Source organism: Amia ocellicauda, chromosome 2, assembly GCF_036373705.1.
Source record: "Amia ocellicauda isolate fAmiCal2 chromosome 2, fAmiCal2.hap1, whole genome shotgun sequence".
Lineage (NCBI taxonomy): Eukaryota > Metazoa > Chordata > Actinopteri > Amiiformes > Amiidae > Amia > Amia ocellicauda.
This window is the reverse complement of record NC_089851.1, coordinates 33,892,656-33,913,655: the sequence shown is the minus strand read 5'-3', so window position 1 is coordinate 33,913,655 and position 21,000 is coordinate 33,892,656.

The window sequence follows — 21,000 nt, the reverse complement described above, 5'->3', positions numbered from 1 at the left end:
ACTTCTCAAATTAGATATTTTAAATCAGAGCAATTTAGAGACTGTAAAACTGGAAAGTAAATAGTATTGCACTTTGCATAAGTCTTTGGAGGCCACCTACTGCACAGAAAGGCATACATTCAGCCCACACAATGGTTACTCATTGTTGATGGACTAGAAACCTAGGAGTTAACTATTTCCCACGTCCCTTTGTAACATCACCCTTGCTTATCATCGCTCTTCTCTCTTGAAGGATTTTACACAAATGCATATCTGTCTCTCTCCATAGCACCCTTTTATAACAATTCTGCCTCTGGCCAATATGAACTTTAGATTTGGACTCTAAATCATTAATCTGACACTGTATATTCCCAATAATTATATACAGTTATCACCAACATACCTTAAAACAGTTCATCAGTGTTAATAATTACCTTTAGTCATCCCCTGTCCTAATCGTACACACACGAGACATTATATTGTAGTTGCAGCTTCTTTGAACAGTGATTAATGAACCACAATATGCTGCCATAGCTGTTTATCAGGGAAATATAGGTGGTACATGCCTGTGTTTGTCTATCTGCCTGCAATTTGTGTGTAAAGCATACATCTGTCCACTGTGTGTGGTATGTATTGGATGTGTGGGGTTTATATTGGGGTGTTTGAGAGGGTTAGACTGGTGTTCTATAGAAACATGCCTCCCACACACACCTCCCTCTGGCATATTCTGAAAGATTAAGCCATTATTATAAATCATACAGAGTAAGAAAAAACAGCCAATCAGAGAGCAGCAATTCCACACATTCTTATAACTATTATCTTGTGTATAAATATCATCGCCGGCATAGTTGCTATTTAAAACAATCACTGTAGGTCAGTTACATGCAATGGACCAAACCATTTTTAATCACAGAGAAGGGGGTTTGAATGTGATATTTAATGAAAATAAACATTTATTTCTACACTGTACAGATATTGGTGTATCTAATCCATCATGTGGATGGAGCTGCTTATTGTATAAGATATCATTTCACACATTGTGTACAGCCAGAACATAGGAACCCCATCACTGTATTTTGTCTTTGTCATTCACACAAGAATATTATATATTTTTTCTTATCATAGTTTATATAGGTGATTTGATACTTTTATAATTTATGATATTATTTGGCTCCTGTTTTCATTCAAACCTTTGATACAATACAAAAATACGAACACAGAGAAAGTTATGCCAACAGCTCCTTACTGTCAAAATAAAAACAAAACAGGATTATAGAAGTAGCCTCACCATTTTGGTTGTTCAGTATCTAATAGGAATACAATAGACCAAGCAGTTCTAAATTAGATATTTTTATATTCAACACAAATTAGTGGATTTAAGGAGCTTTTCTACAGAAATCTACTTTACCCTCTATTCACCCTGTTTACCCTTCCAGCCCCAGACCAATTTTAATAACACAATGAAATTAGCTGCAGGCAACTGACTTAGTAAGACAACTCTGAGGTTCTCAAATGGCAAATCCAGTACCAGCCATTGCCCATATTGCAGGATGAATAATGCAGCATTAGCCTTGTAGCTTGGAAGTGGTTGTTTGTTATTATCCAAGCTTGTGCATCCATGGAATTGCATTATCTGCTGAACAATCCAAGGGTTGTGTGGAAGGAATGTGGTTCCTCATCTTACAACACCAGAGGACCATTGTACAATTCCAGTCTTCGAGGTTCACCACACGGCAGGTTTTATACATCTCTCTGATCTATCAGTGCCTTAGCAACTGGGGACACACTGGTAAATTGGTCCACTCAATTAGTTGAATTAGCCAATAATTTGTTGAATTAAGCAATTAAGACCTCAGTTGGAATAAAAATCCAAAGACTCTGATGCACTCAAACCCCTGCTCTGGAGAAGCTAGATGAAGCGGCCTGTCTCTGTGGAATCCTGGACACCATAGACTCCTATCACTGGCCAAGATCCTGTGCCTTATAATGTTATAGCTGTGTCCATCCTCTGGCTGCCTTTAAAGCTCTGCAATCGGTGGTCCTGTACACCAGTGCTGAAAAAGCAGATGGTGTCTCACAGGATGCATGCATTTTATCTTCATGTCTCTCAGGTTGCTGTAGGATTGCAGTGGTAAATCTGGGGGAATAACACATTTGTGGGAATATAGTACGCTGAAACATGCTCTCCATGACCACTCAAGATGAAAAAGTGATGATAAATTAGGGCTGTGTTATGAAGAGAAGACAATATTTTGTCCAAGTACAGAGAAACCGTGACATCACACTTGGTGTCCTCCAAAGATGTATGCAGTGGGTATCAATATTTAATTTCCAGTGTTTTCCTGTCTGTCTAAACACCTGTGCATTGTGGGGAAAGAAATAGGATTCTCAACTGAAAAGTCATTGGAGAATTGACCCCAAAGCTATGATCCTGTTGGCAAAGCAGTTTGTAAAGATACATTTTCTTCCTGAAGGACTTTTGTTTTACACAAAGAGGTGTGGGTTGGAGGAAATAACCCATCGATAGTGTAGTAGTTAAAACTGACATTCTGGGTCCTTCAATAAATGTCCTGATAAGATTCTGGGACTGCTACAGACAACCACATTAGAAAAAAAAACAGCCTGCTCTCATTCTAGCCTTTCTTGTAAGAAACCAAAGTGAGAAATGACTGTCCTGTAATTGGGGGGAGGGTGACTTTAAGACTGGGACTTGATAGTCCAGAATAAAACAATATTGAAATTAACTTCCATGCTCTGATTAACAGTGTGATACAATTAAGGACAGTCGTTAAAGTATTATTATTAATAATAAGTCCTGAGAAAGCTGAGGTTCAATATCAATATCAATATCAACATACAAACCACTAGATGGTAGCATTTTACAACTGTGGTTTCCAAGTCTTAATGGCAAAAAAAAAAATGCAATACAGTAACAGTATATAATTTCAAGAGAATTCAGTACACACTTGACTGAAAGCAGACACCCTTGACATGTAACATCTATCGGTGTAACCTTAAAACTCATAGTAATTATTGAAACATATAGAACACTAAGAGTGGCAGTAATATATAAAAGGGTGGGTTATGCCAATCAATAGAGAGTGCACAAGGAGAGAGTCAGAGCAATGTCTAAAATGGTGTTTAGAATTATGTAACTTCCACTTTTGTAAGTTGTAAGAGCTTGTCATTGCTGGTCAGTGTAAAATAATATGTATTTACTGTTGTACTGTGTGTGATACCTTCTCCTGTGGCTGTTTCTTGAGAAATGTGTGACTTGGCTGTTATAGATCTGAGAAAAAATTGCTTTTCTAATGGGTAAACTAAAAAGTAATGAGAGGCAATTTGAATGTCAATGCATATTCTGGTGTAGGCTATATTTGTGAGTTTGAGTATTAGCTGATGATTAGTTCTAATGATAGCCAGAACCTCAGCCATAGCCACCCAGATATTAAAATATGCCCAATCCTTCACTCAACTACTCTCAGTTTAGACAGTAGAAACAAAATATTAACTGTTACTGATGTATAACGTTTGTAGGTAATCTGAATCTATCCTCCATTCATCCTGCAAAATATGTATATTTTTTGAGGAACTGTATGTATTGATACTTCATGCATTTCCCTATTAAGAAATTGCTCAATTTCTATAAAACAAGACCTGTAACAATAGGGAGACCATTTCTCCACACTTACATTTTTCATTTCATTTCACTAACACCAACAGGTATATCGACATCTAATTGCAGGAAGTCTGGTGCTCAGATCAGCTGGTTTAATTTTCCCCTGACCGATATGATTGCTTCAAAAATGAATTAAATTTCTTTCTGACTTTATTATTTTTTTGTCATCTTCATGTGTCTTTGAAGTATTTTTCTGATTTAAATAATTCTTAAAGGACTCATTTGCACATACTGTGACCTCCCCTACATGTTCAACACAAACACAATATTTAGGGACTCTGAATTAAATGATAAGAGTCTCTAATCCTTTTTTTAATATAGTTAATGCATGGAGCAACTGAAACTTGCTCTGTTTTCATTCAGTGACTTGCTGAATTCTTCATGGAATGGTATTATCTTGAGGGTTCATTTTCCTGATACATTTTTTTCAAATGCCAAAAGAGCTATCATCACATCTTCATTAGGTCTGGGTTTTAGATCCTAATGCCTTTTTAAATTACTTAATAAAGATATCTTATACAGCTGGCAAGCATGGGTAGGTCCCAATGGCAAAAGCTTTAAATCACCATTAGAAAGATATATATTAAAAAAATACATTTGCTTTTTCAGACAGATACTGCAATTACACTGGCCACTTTTTGAATGGCTCTGTGTGCCCACTAATGACTCCATGACTTTAGTGTCAATTTAGGCAACTCCTCAAAGCAGAAGAAAACAAAAAAAGACTATCAGAAAGATTACATTTCTCAAATATATTATATTTATATATTATATTTGTTGAGAACATATAAATAACTTTAAATATACATATAATTTGTGTAAATGAGAAATGAAGTCCCATGTATCGTATGTGAATATTGGAATATATTTTTTATATGCTGTATAACCACCTTTACAATTATTTAAAAACATAAAAGCTTGGTAATGATGCTTTCAAGTTAATTTGATCATTCATTTGATCAGCTATGTTTAAACCATTGCAAACTATATCAAGATATCTGGAAATACTTTTCAGATATCTTGATATGAATTTGAGAATTTGAGAATTTGTCTAAATTAAATTAATGTTTCTGTAAAAAGATATCTTCAAATATACTTTAAAATAAGATATCTCCAATTAATTTCAAGATATCTGGCAATCATTGTAAGATATCTCCAATTAAGTTCAAGATATCTGAAATACATTTTGAGATATCTCAAAATGACTTGATGTAACACAGCTGTCAAAGCTTAATCTGAGATATATAATTATTCTTTCTTCATTTTGTTTGTATGGATGTTGGGAGCTATATCATCTATATGTTCACTGTACACACAATTAGGCACAGAGGTATGTTGATGTATGCACATGTAACTTGTATTTATTTTACATTTGCTGAATGTGCTGTTTGCATTTTGGCAAAACTGTAAGATGCTTTTATACAGCTGTCAAGTTGTTTAAAACAACAAGAACTATGAGAGCTTTTCAGGTTGTTTTCTCACATACCAATATAAAATGACCACTCTGACAACATTGTTGTGCAAGATCTGAGAGAAGGGTCTTTGGCACTGTACATCATTTTAGATTTGATGCCACGAAAGTTAAGCAGAGCAAAATTAATTTGATCACCACCACGACATTGTTGTGCAAAACAAGATCTGCAGTTAGTTCCATGTAGTAGACATTTGAAGTTTAGCAGCGCAAGATCCACTTACAGTAATACAGCCAATGCTTCTGTGACAGCATGGACATGTTTTATTTAATCAGGCCCACCCGCTTATGAATGATCCATCAGCGAATAAAAACTGTACTCAGTTGCACCTTCACTTTTAGTAAATTGGGTCAAAGTTTGATTTAATCCAGTCCCAAGTCTAAGTATCATAGCACTAACCCACCCGGATCTGGGATTTCCAAATGCATTATCAGTCATAACTGGTGGGGTCTTGATTTATTTTGGAAACCATTACTGTATACACAGTGCATATATTTACAATGATTCTGAGCATACTACACTGCACAGCTCCTTGCTAGGAGTGCTATACACAAGTGATTTATCACTCAAGTCCTAAAAAGAAACAAGCTCTACCTGGCATAACTATTAATTTATAATATTAAAAAAAAACCTTGAAAAAAAAAAAAAAAGAAAACTTTAATTATTTAATGTGACCATTTACAAGAAAGTACATGGAACACATTCCTTTTAATATTCCTGTTAGTTTAGATTATGCAGAGAGATAAATATAGTGTATTATGCATTCACAGAGGGGCATAGGAGTTACAGTTCAGTGACTTACAGATCAAGACTTCTATCACACCATTCATTATGCTTTGCAGTATATAAATATACTAGGATGCTATTTTATTTTAGTACAGTTGGCACCAATTAATTACAAGATCTGTATTTCACCAGATTTCAACCCCACAATCCACCACACATACACATACACACAGAATCACAGATGTCCAATTGTTCTGCTGTAATTAGATTTTCCAATACCAACAAGTTATATTTTTAAAATAATCTATACTGGAGTCAAGCAACTGTCTATATTTTCAAGGATATATTTTAAAAAGAGGGACCTGGAAATACTTTTATTGGGTTTGCATCCTACATTCGAGTCTAGATGTAACAAAAGTATGTATTAATTTATCTTGAAAAGAAAGAAAATGGATTAATCTGGTGAAATTTTTTATGTGGATATTAAAATTATCTGAGGTAATGCTATCCGTGTTTAGGACAGACTATGGTTCAGGAAGCAACATTTCAACACTAACTGGAATAGCAGAAAAGACTACAGCTAAAAAGCATGGCATTTGTCTCCTTTAAAGCAAAGCTATGTTCAGTGGTACTGTGATTTTGGCTCTGTGTTCTTCCAGACACTTTGAGATAGGACAGGATTTTAAAGTGGACTTTAAGTGGACACATTTTAATCAGCCATTACATCATGGCAAAATTGATTGTTATACTTTAACTTTCTAAACCTTAGAGCACCCAGACTGTAGAAACAAGGTGGAAGTACTGTAGCTAAAAATAAATTAAAACAGGGACTCTAATTTAAAAGGTATAAAAATAAAAATCTTAGTTGAAGGAACAGGATCAATGTAAAAAGGGAAGCATTTTAGTTTTAGTTGGAAGATCCTCGGTTTCAACTTTGAAATCAGGTCCTTTTAAACTATGATCCTTCCCCTTCCTCCAACAACCTTCTTCAACTAAACTGTTTTCGCAAATATTTTCAAGCATATATTATCAAATACTTTTGCAGGCATGTAATGTACAAACCCTTGCATAACAGTATTTCAAATTCTATAAAGGTACTTAGGCTATACACATATATCTTATTCTATATTGTAAATTATATATTAAATTTCATATATTCAATTTACTGCAATGAAATCAATCATTCTGAATCGCTAACTGTCAAGAATGCCTTGACAGTTTGACAGTCAAGTCTATTATCCAAAACACATTTTATATTACAGGACATGCCATTCAAAAGCTTAGTAAATTATGTTAAGTGCTTTATTCTGCATTATACAATCAAGGAGTCTGCTTTGACTGATCTTGGTAAGCAGGGTTGATTGCAACTCCTTAGTGAAAACCGTGTTTGCAATCAATTTTCAGAATATGCAAAGAAAGGGCACTTTCAAGGGACCTCGGTGGGTCATGGCTCACAAAATGCATTACAACAAAAGCCTTTCTAGGCTTTGTGGCTGCTGAATGTGAACCAGCAAATGGCTTTCAGTAGCTAAACATATTTGTTGGAATTACTAAAAAATGTGGTTGTATTAATCACCCTTACTTAACATTATGGATGTTATAATAATAAATCAATGAATACATGTATTTTTAAATAATAATAATAATAATTATTATTATTATAACAAAGGAATGATGAAATGAAGTTCAGTTCAATTAAAAGGCCTGGTCCTTCTTGAATGATATGACATTGCCTTTAATTTCAAAATAAATCTTGTACTTTTATCTTAGATATTTCTGATAATCTGATAATCTACTCCTGATAAATAGTAATTAAAATGTATTACAAACCCTAGTAAAGTGTTTCTTGAGATTAGCATTTAAGAGGAATATTAGAAAAAGCTAATTTCTTACAGCCAATCTGCTAATGCTTCATGTATGTTTTTTTATGTATCTGAGTGATCCATATATCTCAGATGCATACAAATAAGTACCTTCCATTTTCTTTAACTTCATTTCGCCAGGGCTTGATTAGTGCTTGTTTCTACTTGACACAATCTACTCTTTTAAGACCAATTTTCATCTCTTAATTGCTTTGCCTGACCCTCATAGCCATGACAGTCTCCAGATCCTTTAATTGAAATTGCATTACAGAGACCATTTATCAGTAAACAGCACAGACCATTTATGGTGTCAGCAACAAAGGATCAATAATGAATTTGGCTTGGGAGGTCCTTCTTTTAAACTTTCCATCGTGGCATTTATACTGTTAAAATTGACCAGTTCTAAATTGTCAGGGAAAAAAGTTTGCACACTGTTTGTAATTAATGAGAACACTTAATCATGATGGGAAAATGGGAATGTGATTCTCAATTCATATGAAATGAAAGGATTTTATTCAATACCATTACAATAACAACCTATGTGTTTTTGTTTTCTGATTTAAAAAAAAACAAGTGTATACATAAAAGGATTATACTCCTGTCCATCTTTCTGCTCACATTTTTTTGTGTCATTGCTTCCGTGTAGAATCTGTGAAAAGCTACAGTGAATGAGGCCATAATCGGCATTACTAATTACATGATTCTTAGCGAAGTCACACAGCTGGTAAACTTGAACTTTGACACAAGACTGTCGTGAAAAGGCCCTAGTAGACATGCTAATGCTGTGCGACTGATGATGGTGATGTAGCTGGAAGCATAAAAGGTAACTCTGCTGAAGAGAGAAGTCAATTGGGTCTAAACGATAAACTTGGTGAGGGAGGTGGAAGAGAATGTTGAAAATATTGACTGTTTATGTCGCTTTTGTTAATTTGTCCCATCAAGAGGTTTTTCAACCAACACTGTACTTTTTAGGGTCTGTGTTGCTGTAGCTCTGTCGTTATGCAGGGTCCTCTTAATAACAGCCATAGAATGCCCTTCGAGCAGAATGATTAAAATGTCATTACAAAAGCACATGAAACAAAGCTGCATTAAAACGTGCACACAGACACCAAAATAAACTAAAAATAATCTCTCTAGGATCTGTTGGGGGTTTGACCAGTTTGTAAATGCTGTGTTTCCACCTCTTACCTCCTTCCAGCGTCGGGTGTTCTCTTGTGATCTGGTGCAGCCTACTTAATCCTTTGCCAGATGGAACAGTCCTAATTTGCATATAACGAGGTTAAAGAAAATGGCTGAACATGCTAACACATGGAGTACAAGTACAAGAAGATGGAAAACATTTTAAAGACATAAAAACATGTAGAATACTATGTACAAACGGATGAGTAGACTAAATGAACAAGTACAATAAACAAACATAAGTAAAATGAACAGACAAGTAAAAACAAAATGTTACAATTGAAGTACTTTGTTTACATTTGGGCATAACGGTAAGAGGCTTTCAGACAACTTCGAAGTGGTCAAGAACAAGAGGAGCTTTTGCAGGTTGCTTTCTCTTTCCTTGATTTAATACCGCACCTAGAATGGTGTGCGAAACAAGATCTGTGAGAAGGTAATTTATCATTTTTGATTTGATACCATGAAAGTTTAGCAGGGCGAAATCCATTTGCAGTAATGACGCTAATGCCTCTGCGAGTGATTCGCAGTGCACACACTCTTGATTTAATCAGGCCCTAAGTCTTCTCAAATACCTTGCCTTCTAGTTCTCAGTCTTTTAGAATGATTAAACGGCGCCTTTCTTTAGCCCCTATGCATCTGTTAAACTCAGTTCTTCCGGCATTCTCGTCTTTTACTCTGCCCATCTCTTGTTCTTCACTGCTGCCCATTCTGCATGGCTAGACTAGTAAACCCCCTGCCTGTTTCACTTTCCACCCCACTCCTAAATAAGTGATGATTTAAAGACTATATAGTGAATATATGCAATTAATAAATGCAATTAATTAAAGCTGAAATCTATAAAATTAGGAATTCCTAATGAATTCTTCATCTAGGTAGTGTGGGGAAGTGATAAAAAGTCTTATATATATATATATATACAGTAGAATTTAAAGTGTGGAATTTAGATTCTGGAATTTATAAGATACTAGCAACCAACTGAGTAAAACAAGATCAATAATCTCCTATATTTCAGTGAAAAATACTGGTAAGAAGTTTAAGAAAATCAGCCCTGGTACACAATTTAAATGCCTTTTCATTTCAAGTAGTAGTAGTAGTAGTAGTAGTAGTAATAGTTGTTGTATTCATTTGTACTTGCAATAATGCCTGGCCTACTACATAGCACACTAGGAAAAATATATAACCTATAAGCCTCCTTTCATTAAGATGTCAAACATCATCCTTCACTTGGCATTGGACAGCTCTGACTGAACCATCATTTAAAAAGATGTCTCAGACTGTAAAAGCATTAACTGAAATTTGCAAGAATATGTCACCTTGGCTGTAAAGTACCTAAACATTGAAATATTTATATTTCAATTTCAGCCCACCACTGCAACTCTGTGAGATGAGAATGTTGTAGTGAGTTACTGCATACACTCTGTTGTTGCTAGCTCCAAACCAGAACACATATTTTAGCTGAATGAAATGTGGATAAATCTGAGATCTTACCAGACAGACTCCAGAATACTTGCACAATGTGATGCTGTCTGTTTCTAAGTTTATCTAACTGTTAGTTAATTTGCCTGTAGACATGCTTATTAAGAGTTTGTTTCTGAGAATTTTCAAAAACTGTCTATTGCAATTTTAGTCAGCAGGTGTAGAACGTTGGCCTTATGTTCAACTTCACCCTGTGTCATCTAAATGATGCACTTTGGTATGGGAGGTATGTGCAATACAATGCATCAGGTGACTTTATAGCTTTTGTAGAATACAGTGACACTCTGTGGGTTGTGGGACATGAGTGTCGAGGATCACAGTTGAAAGCTACGAATATCACACTTTGGCAAGAGGGATTCCCAGGAGCCAGCAAAAGAAAGGAGCTTTTAGAAAGGCTGGTGAAACAAACTAAATACTTATCCCAGGTTAGGGCATTTGCTACCACTTTATCTATGTCCTTAAATGACTACTCGCTTTCCCAAATAAAAGGTTTAGCAAACTCTCCAGTCCGTGGGGCAGTGCTGCTGTTGTTGTTGTCCATAATTGGGGGTCATTAGTCCTGCTCGAGCTTGTTGCCAATACAGGGTCAGTAATCAGAAGGCTTCTCAAACAAAAGGGGGTCATCACACAGTAAAGCGATGTCTCTTTTGAAACACAGGCTTGCTCTAAGGCACTCCTACACCCTCCTGCACTTCCCCTCAAGTACTGGCACTTCAGGCACCGAAGCAGTGGAAGTTTCCTTATCATAGAGATCTGTTGATGACCAGCGACCAGTGCTTTTCACCAGCCATCCAGACAGGTGCCAGAATTAATCAAGTGAGGTGGCTGGCAAGTAGGGAATCCCGGTCTCACATATCATCCATTGAAGACTACATCCTGCAGTGTGTCACTATATATATATATATATATATATATATATATATAGTGACACTGTACAGGGTGTGGTACATACTGGGAGGTATATTAGGACCAGGTGGGTACACCTGATTCAGTACCCAAAAGAGACCATCCCGGAAACACCACACATTGACAGCCTGCAGGGTGGAAGATGCAGCCTGCATCACCGGCAGTCTATAAAACAAAAAGGAAGCACTGCCCAAGGGGGAGGGGTTTCTGCGTACTTCCATAGGAACCCGATTGAAACGTCACTCTATCAAAGCTGCCATTGGCCCCTGTTCATCCAGAGGTTCATCCTCTTTTGCCGGGAGCCAGGACTCCTGTGCGACCTTGCAACCCTTGGGCAGTGCTTCCATTTTCAGATAACCAGGGTTGCATTCACAACCTATCGTTATCTTTCAAGTTGGAAGCACTGCCCAAGGGGGAGGGGTTACTGTATAACAAAACCGTCGCAAGGGCGGAGGCAGCGAGCTGATAAGGGAGCCTGCCCCAAGGTGTACCGCTAGGGGCCTCGGCAACACAACTCCAGACAGTAACCTCAGGGGCCCCGTAGGACCACACCTGAGCCGTCCAGGAGCGAGGACCGTAGTCACGCTCTTACCGGGAACTGTCCAGAATCAGCATATACAATGCGGGGCTACAGAGGTTAACTCTTACGCCCTCCACTTACAATAGCAAGGCTGGCTGCTCTACTAGTGCAGCTAAGAGCGAGGCCGAATCTACTTGCACAATATCTGGCGCGGGCAATCAACCCCTGATCCATAGTAGCAGGGCCACAGACTCACTGAAAAACAACAGAATACATAGCCGGCTAGTCAATAGAGTAGCCGAGCTGAACAACAATATACAATATGTACATATCGCGTGACAGCAAGACCTTGATGCTGTCAGCCCGCAGCACAGGAGCATCCAACTCAACTGAATAGTACAGATTGGAAGAGCTCTATTGTGCTGACAATTAGATTTCATACAAATGAACTATATACACCATGGGGTGCAGGAGCCAGCTCATGCACCACACGTGGGACATCGGAGCGGTGGCCTCTTGCTCCACTAGCACAGCTAAGAGCGAGGCTGAACCAGCTCTATAATGTCATCATAAACTAAACTATATACATTGCAGGGCGCAGGAAACTTTTCATGCGCTTCCTGCAGAACCACAACAGCGGTGGTCGCCAGCAAGGAGCAAGGGCACACCAATTTGACTGCGTCATGACAAATGAACTATATACATCACAGGGTGCAGGAGCTGGCTCATGTGCCACAAATGGAACAAAGGAGCAGTTGACACCTGCTGAATAGCGTAGCTAACGCAGGGCAATTACAGGTCTTACCATGTGAATACATGAACTATGTACACAGCGGGACACTGGAGAAGCTGGAGGACAACAGCAGCGGTCCCCTGCTCCATGGTGTAACTCATCCAGAGCAGGTCACAGACCTGCTGACCAAGGAACTATATACAGAACGAGGCAGCGAAACTTGAGCGCCAACATCTGGGAACAGTGGCAATAAGCTCCATTCTAACCTTTCCAGAACGAAGCCACAGCCCTGCTGTTTAGCACATATTATATATATACAGAGCGGGGTACAGGCCAGACGCATGCACCACCGCAACACAATGTATAATGAACAAACTAGATACCGGGCGGCCTCGTAAGGCAACGTACCTGTAGGCCGCATGACAGACCCTGAAAAGACATCGACAGGCTGTCAGTAAGTCCAGGAGCAGCTCGCATGGGTGCTCGACTGGAAGGCATAGTCCGGTGGAAGGGAAGACACGGTTCAAATAGCTCCATCAGGATGTGCTTAACAGGGGCAGACTGGGAGAGGAAATCAGGAGCCAGAGCCCGTGGGCTACTGGGGCTCGACTGCAGCCAACACCAGGTTCCTAATGGAAGGGACCGGTCCTGTCACATCCAACCTGTAGAACCGGGCAAATGCAAGCGGCAAAGCACAAGCTGCAGCCGCACAAATGTCTGCCATGGGGGCGCCTTGAAAAAGGGCCCAGGATGTGGCAACGCCTCGAGTCGAGTGTTTAGACACCGGGGTGGACTCGTAGGCCATGGTAATGGTGTCCACAATCCAATGCTAGAGGCGCTGCTTTGAAAGTGACTGGCCCTGTGTCCTCACTCCATAAGACACAAACAAAATTGATCTGAATGCCGAATGTCCTTAGTGCGTTCCAAATAGCACTTGAGGGCCCACACAGGGCAGAGCAGGTGAAGCCGACTCTCTTGCTCTGAAACAAAGGGAGGAGGACAAAAAGCCATCAACTCAATAGGCCGGTTGACATGGAATGGAGACAGCACTTTCGGGAGGAATGCAGGGTTGGCTGTAGTGTGACCCTGGAGCCATTTCCTGCAAAACGGACACACGATGGGTGTATGGACAGGGCGTGTAACTCGCTCATGCATTTTGCAGAGGTGATTGCCAGCAAAAACAGCCTTAAGTGACACCAGTTTCAGCTCAGCTGAGTTCAGTGGCTCAAATGGGGCTTGGGAAAGTGTGTCCAGCACTACATCAAGATGCCATGCGGGCAGTGAAGGGGTGCGAGGAGGCCACAGTCGTCGAGCTCCCTTTAAAAACTGCACAGCCAGGAAATGAGACCCAGGGGCCATCAGTCTGGACATGACATGCAGAAATGGCCGCCAGATACACTTTGAGCTTGGACGGGGACTTCCCCTAGTCCAAGTTGCGGTGGGGAGGAGGCAGGGGACAACCCAGAAGAGGCGGAGGGAGCCCGTGGGCTTCACTCCACCGCTCTTTCCTGTCGGTCAAATGCATGCATGGGGGCGTGCACCGCACAGCAGGCAGGGGGAGGTAGCTGCTGTGGCAGGTGCGGTAGGAGCCGCCGGTGCAGCAGCGGGTGTAGGTGGAGACGCAAGCGCAGGAGGCGTGGCTGTCTCCATCACCACAACCCTGGAGAAGGAGGCGGAGGGGCTCGGGAAGAGGCAGAGATCCAGCGCCCCCGAGCCCCCCCGTCACTTGCCGGAGTGGGAGACCTTTGGGCACGGCTGCGATTGTGGTGGCGCCTGGCGGCGCCTCCCTCTGCTCCATAGCAGACCCGGAAGTTGTGGCCAAATTGCACAGACAGATGGGGCATAGGACCTCCCCACTCCAGGCAGGCAAGGTGCGTTGGCCACAAGTGGCACAATGGCAGGGACGAGAGGAGCTGTAAGTGCGTCTCCACCTGGCAACATTTATGTACACGGGGGCACTGCAACACCAACCAGATGCAACCTTGCTGTTGTCGGACTGAATGCTAATAACTAATAATTATACAAATAGACACAGACAATAATAAATGGTTGTGAACAGCACAACCGTGAAGCCAACCAACTGAATAATAATTGTTAAATAACAATAAGGGTCTAATGCACAGACAAGACACAGAGAGCTCACGTTCTTGGGTCCAGGTGAAATGGCAAAAGAGGACGAACTTACGCTGATGTCATGTTTTATGGAACAGGAAGTGGGAAGGGACCTGTTCTGAGTGACGAGCACAGGGGCCAATGGCAGCTTTTATAGTGACGTTTCGATCAGGTTCCTACGGCAGTGCGCAGAAACCCCTGCCCTGCTTCCTACTTGAAAGATAACAACCCCACCTCCCTACAGACAGTGCAGAGTGGAAAGCAGGGAGGTCAATTGGAGCATTTTGTCTGTGAAAGAGAGTGGAGTGTGACAACAATTTGATAACCTGGATTCTGACCATCGCATGTGAAGAGTTGCAGAAAATAGCTTGAGACTCGGAATGTGTGGTTCTTTATTCTGACTGGAGAAGTCTCCTCAGACAGTCTCATAATTTCTAAGTTCCAATTGGTAGGCAGAGAAGCAAATTGTAACTAATTAACAAGAGACATTTAAATGACTTACTACATAGACTTATGAATGAATTACCTCTTGGTCAAGGATGCTAACACAGCAAGTTTTGTTAAACAATAAAATGCAGGGCAACAACAGAATGCAGCCTTAGAAATAAGATAGAAAGGATGTGTCAGCCCTTGCCAGGTCCAAAGAGTAACAGAGAAACAAAGTCAGCTTTAAAACTCCTGAAATGTTAAATATAGTTCTTCGGCATGATTGAGACTCAGAAATCGGAAACCTGACCAGGACTGGCTGACGACACTGATTACATCTTCTGACCCATGCATACAAATTCTGAGACAACAGAGTTTTGCAATTGGGAAACCAAGTAGTGGCCCAGGAGTAGATAGGGCTGCAACAACCATTGGAGGCTCTTCTACATTGCGCTTACACCAAACTGCCATGACCTATAACTCAGATCCCCAGATGCCATAGATATAGATATAGGTATAGATAGGTGGATAGATAGATATAGTGATTTGTAAAGCAAGCTCTATAGTTAGAAGTATACTTAGTGGCAGCAACTGAGGTTGCAACCCTATTGATTTTGATGTGGCAAGATTGTAAGCTTTTATCAAGTTATTGGACATGTGTGGATTTATCCCACTCCATTTCTTTAGAGTTTAGTGAAGAAAGAGAGAAAAGAAATGGATTAGGCTTGTAATCGTTGTTGAGTTTGGATGTTTCCTTTAGTGGGAAAAGCCACATGCTCTTAAATTAGATTGCCTACATAATCTGGGAAAGCGTGAGAATTGAGAAGACAAATCGGAAAAGTAATGTAGTAATATCAAATTTATATCAAATGTCTGTGGACCAAAGCAGCGTACGATATGATTATATCTTCAATACAGCTGTAATCACTTTTTATTAGAATGAAGACCAAAACACAGTTCAGCTCCTCTGCTGAGTGTGAAGTGTTAAAATGAAGAGGAGAAAAGCAACAAATCTGACTGGTTGATTTGAATTATTATAAAATTCAGTGATTAATGACTATCGTGTAAAATGCTGTCACAAGCAGTTTCATTTATGTTCACAGTTTTATTTTGTTGATACGTTTCTTTAACTACTCATGTCATCCAGTGATGAACAAGAAGAAATAAAGTTGGTACACTCCTCCTGCTACTGATATATACATACACAAGGAAGGTTCCTTAGAAAAGCAGAACAGCTTCTCTTTGAAAATCAGTTTATTCCTAGCGAAGAATTCCTTTTGACACGTACAACTCATGGGCTTTTAATGTTTAAGATAATCAGTGTGGCTGCACCTGAAAAGTCATTTTTATTTTTGTTAGCAGATTTTTAGCAGATAGCAGAGTACAGGCCGTCAAGCTCTGATGCATGCCGCAATACGGAATGATACATGAACCATAAGTATTTTAAAACCTTCCTCTACAAAAACAAAACCTATATAAATATTTTTCATACTGGGTGTACAATTGTAAAGCGATGAGCAGACGATATAAATACATTTGATCATATACATTTCCCTCCCTTCCCTGGTAATGGATTGTAATAGAGGTCATATGCTTCATAGAGGTTGTTCATGCCACAGTTCAACACACACCAGGCAGGTGAAAGATGTGTTGAGGTCCACCCATGTGTCTGGCCTACAACCTATACCCCAAAACCACAGGTGCACAGTGGTCTACAGTCTACACATACAGTGGTCCAACAAAGACACAAAAGGGCTATCCTCCTGTGGAGTCATGAGTCCAACAACATGGTGTTTGCTACTAATGGAAGCGTCTGGCATGAATACCATCAGAGACCCTCTTGGAAGAACTGAACCTGAATCAGGAAAGTACAGATGGATGAATATCAAAAATCATATGCACTAAACACATATCACTATTAAGTCTATACTTAGCAGTCTATCTGTCTAATATGAGGATCTTAATGTATTCTAATTGTAATACCAGTCAAGTTATTTTGTCAATTGACAGTAATTAAAATGCCTTATTTACGTCAGAAGAGTTCAAGGCAGGTAACACGATATACTGTAGCGATCTGGGACTGTTATGTGAAGAGCCTGCAGTATGTTGTCTGTCTTTCAGTTCGTTGTGTTGGGTGGTGGGGCAGATAATTTGGCGATCTGATTAGAATGGGGATTACTGTAGTTTCTGGGGTTGAAGATTAACTCTGCGTGGAACAGGTGGGGGTGTGCTGTGATTCAGGGAGCCGGTCACACAGGGCAAGGAGATAACTAGGGGTGTCCCAGTGCCTGCACCGGAGCTGTAGTTTAAAGAGAGACTGAGAACTGTGTTGCTCCTTGAAAACTGCCTGAGAAATAAATCTATAAAGGTGCTCCAACTCTCTTATTTCTTGTTTTTGTCAGTGGTGGATCCAGTAGCAAGTATCCATTTCAAAATCTGATCTTGTGTCTAATATTGCATGTATATTTGTTTCCAAATGTATGAAAATGCAAAGGCTGAAAAATGCCAAGTTAATTTATTAGATTAAAAAATAACGTCACTTACAGGAGTGTTCGTTATGCAAACAAAAGTGAATTTTGAAAAATAAGTTTTGTAATCAACTTTCAGCAATTTGAGGGAAACTATGAGAAACTATGAGAAAATGCAAATTGGTTTCTGTTCCCTGCTTATTGGAATTAGGTGCGGTACATGGAAATGACACATTCAGAAAATGAGAGGGGAAGAATAAAGTCTAGTTTTTATGTATATACCCTTGAAATCACTGGCTTCAGGAATACATTTCCAGAGTTTAAAATGGTAAACAACTTCTGATCAAGTAAAGAAATCCAGATACATGTCACAACTTGCTTCTTCAGATCAGATAGAAAGATAATTAATCCAGCTGCATTGGGTTTAGATGTGGATTAGTAATCTGTGTGCATCCTATGTAGCACTCTTACCATTTCTAATATGAGGACTTTCTTCCTTTCCCTTTGATGTCAGCCTTGTTTAGTATAAGGATTTGAATGAATTTCTGATTCTGCCTTTACACAATTCTCCTGGTATTAGTTACTCCGGGTGATATGAAACAGATATAATAAGGATTTTGCATCCTAATGCAGTTTTTTACATTTCTGGTGTGAAAATGGACTGTTACTTTACTCAAATGTACTTAAGAATACAATTACAGAATCAGTTTTTTCCCATTATTTAACTTTCTTTCTGCATATTCTACAATCTGTATTTGGTGTGATTCTCTTTCATTGTTCCTGTTTGAGTAGCAAAGATGAAAAAGCTTCTTCTGAAAATGAAGTGAGAGAATTAGTTATTTTATAAGTCGCCCTGGACAAGGGCGCCTGCTAATAAATAAATAAATAAATAATAATATAGTTATTGTTGAAATTTAACAGTAGAATTCTGTAAGTTGCATGAACAAGTAGCTGGAAACTGAATGTAAATGTATGGTGTGTGAAACCAAAATAGACAAAGTGTGAGAGACATGCCTATAGGCTACATTATTCAACTGCCAGGGAATTCAGTGCACCCCTTCCTTGATTTTAAAGCTCATATTTAAAACACAGAAACAAATCCCTTTAGTTTGGGGTTGCTCATTTTCATGTGACAAGATTCTATAGATGTTTCTCAGTTCCACACCTATTGCAAAATTCAAATTGCAAAGACTAGTTATTTCTGTATTTTCATTAAAAAAAAATGGATCACTGACACTGTTGCATCCCTGTAATGAGGAAAGCTTTTATAGTGAAAGAGATTAAAAAAGTCAAACCAAAGTGGTACAGTAAATTGTTTTCTTTGTCTTGTGTTGGTAGAACATTGATTTTTGAAGTAACTAGGGAGTTGTGAAGGAGAAAATGATCTGTTGTGTGAATTAAATTTGATTTCCAGGAGTGTTTGTCCCCTGACTTTCGAAATAATTAGAAGAAAAGGGTAAATTATATAAAAACATGAAACATGGAACCAAAACTGTTTATATTCACCTGGGACTTCTGACAGCATATCACAAGAATGAGGGGAACACAGGTCCAGTTTGTGACAGTATATGCACAAGAGACAGACAAGGTCATGTAAGGTGGTATGAATTTGAAACTCTGTTTCTGGTTTTGATGCTTCAGAGGAATGAGAGAAACAAAAAAGCATCTTGTCAAGGCCAAGCCTTACATGAGCTATGGAATATTTTATGCATTTGCTAAATCTGGGATAGAGGACATGTGCGTAACACAGCAGGAGATTTGAAATGATAGACTGATGTGCAGAATGTGTACACAGATCATGGCAGTTATAATCACTGTACAAACATTTCCTAGAAAAAAAATGCCTGTTTAAGGAAGTGTCCTTCAAGGATGCCACCAATATAAATTGTGTTGAGTGAGGTGAAGGTAAGGAGACCACTTAATTCACCCCTGTCTCTTTGTGCAACAAGAAGCCATCAGTTGGTGCTCACTTGGCTGAGCCACACATGCCTCATTGGTCAGGTTCTGGGACTCCAAAACACCAATTTGAAAGTCAGAATTTATTGCTATAATAATATGCTTTCAGAGCTCTCAGTATACAGGTGCTTACTGAGGACATGGAAATAGGGGGAATGTTAGTTTCTGTTTTGTACCAGTGTTTGTTTTAAGGGTCAATTTCAGTTTCACTCTTTCAGTTCCAGCACATAAAAGTGGTTTGGATGACATAAAGATAGAATTAAATACCTTCCCCTTCATTGTTACTTCCCCTTTCTAAATGGAATAAAGATAGAAACTCTTAGACAATATTTCCCCTGCCTGTATTTAGTAAGTGATTTTTTCTTTCTTCAAAATGCACATATTGTCTGTATGGCTGTTTGAATTGTTTGGGTATATTGAGGATCCATAAAGTATGGTCTTGTACGGACATATTTCTGTTGGGAAAAGTAACCATTGTTATTGACACAGAATCCAACATCTCAAAATGACAGATATGAAATGCCTTTCAGTAGTACTAGTGCACTCACCACAATGATTGGATGATATGTACTTGTGTATTAGTCAACGTGTATAAGTATCTTTGTTTTTTGTTGTTGTTGTATTACATAATTTTAGTAACTTTTAAAATGGGAAATAATTACTTTGATCACAATCATGGTCCCTGTAAATATCCCAAAGGAGGTCTTCTGTAATTCAGGATGCATACGTTTCAGCACTTGATCTTGGCAGAAAAGACATGTAAAGAGCATAGGATTTAGGATTTGTCTTCCCTGCAGCAGCTACATTCAGTGGTACTGTGAAAGTATGTCTCTGTGTTTAACGCAGCCTTCAAAAGGAAAGACATTCACATTTTATTCAGGCATTATTTACACTGTTGTTTTGCAATAACTACATTGAAAAAGTTTCAAAACGCATTCGTATGAATCTTCTTTATTTCTTGGCTGTTATTAATATGATAATGCTGATGTTTATCGCCTCTTAATTGTGAATAAATTATAAATGTATACAATTATAAATTAAAATTCTATCTTTTAGCACTGTGTCCTCTCAAGAGCTGATGCACATCATAACTTCAAGATATAGTCACTCTGTGTGTGTGTTCTGAGACACAACTGGAAGCCTGCCATATATAATTGGTCATCTGGAAGGGGGAATTAATAAGAAAATGTGTGTTCATGAACATTTCTCAATCATATTGTACTGATTCATGTTTTTTAGTGTAGCAATGTAATTTGCACATTTCGAATAATGAAAGTGCTGTGAAAAGAGAGTCACATTGAGTTTGTTGCTTCAGTAGATGGCGCAAATGAGCTGCAACTTGCTTCAAAGCTCTCTTTGACGCCAGACGTGTATACTTTTTTTTGGACAGAACAGATAATTTCTTATCTGTGATCAATATTTTTCATGCAAAATAGAATAATTTCAACAAGAAGACAGAAATACAGAATATAAAAAGTAGCAAAACACATTTTTAAGATCCTTCTG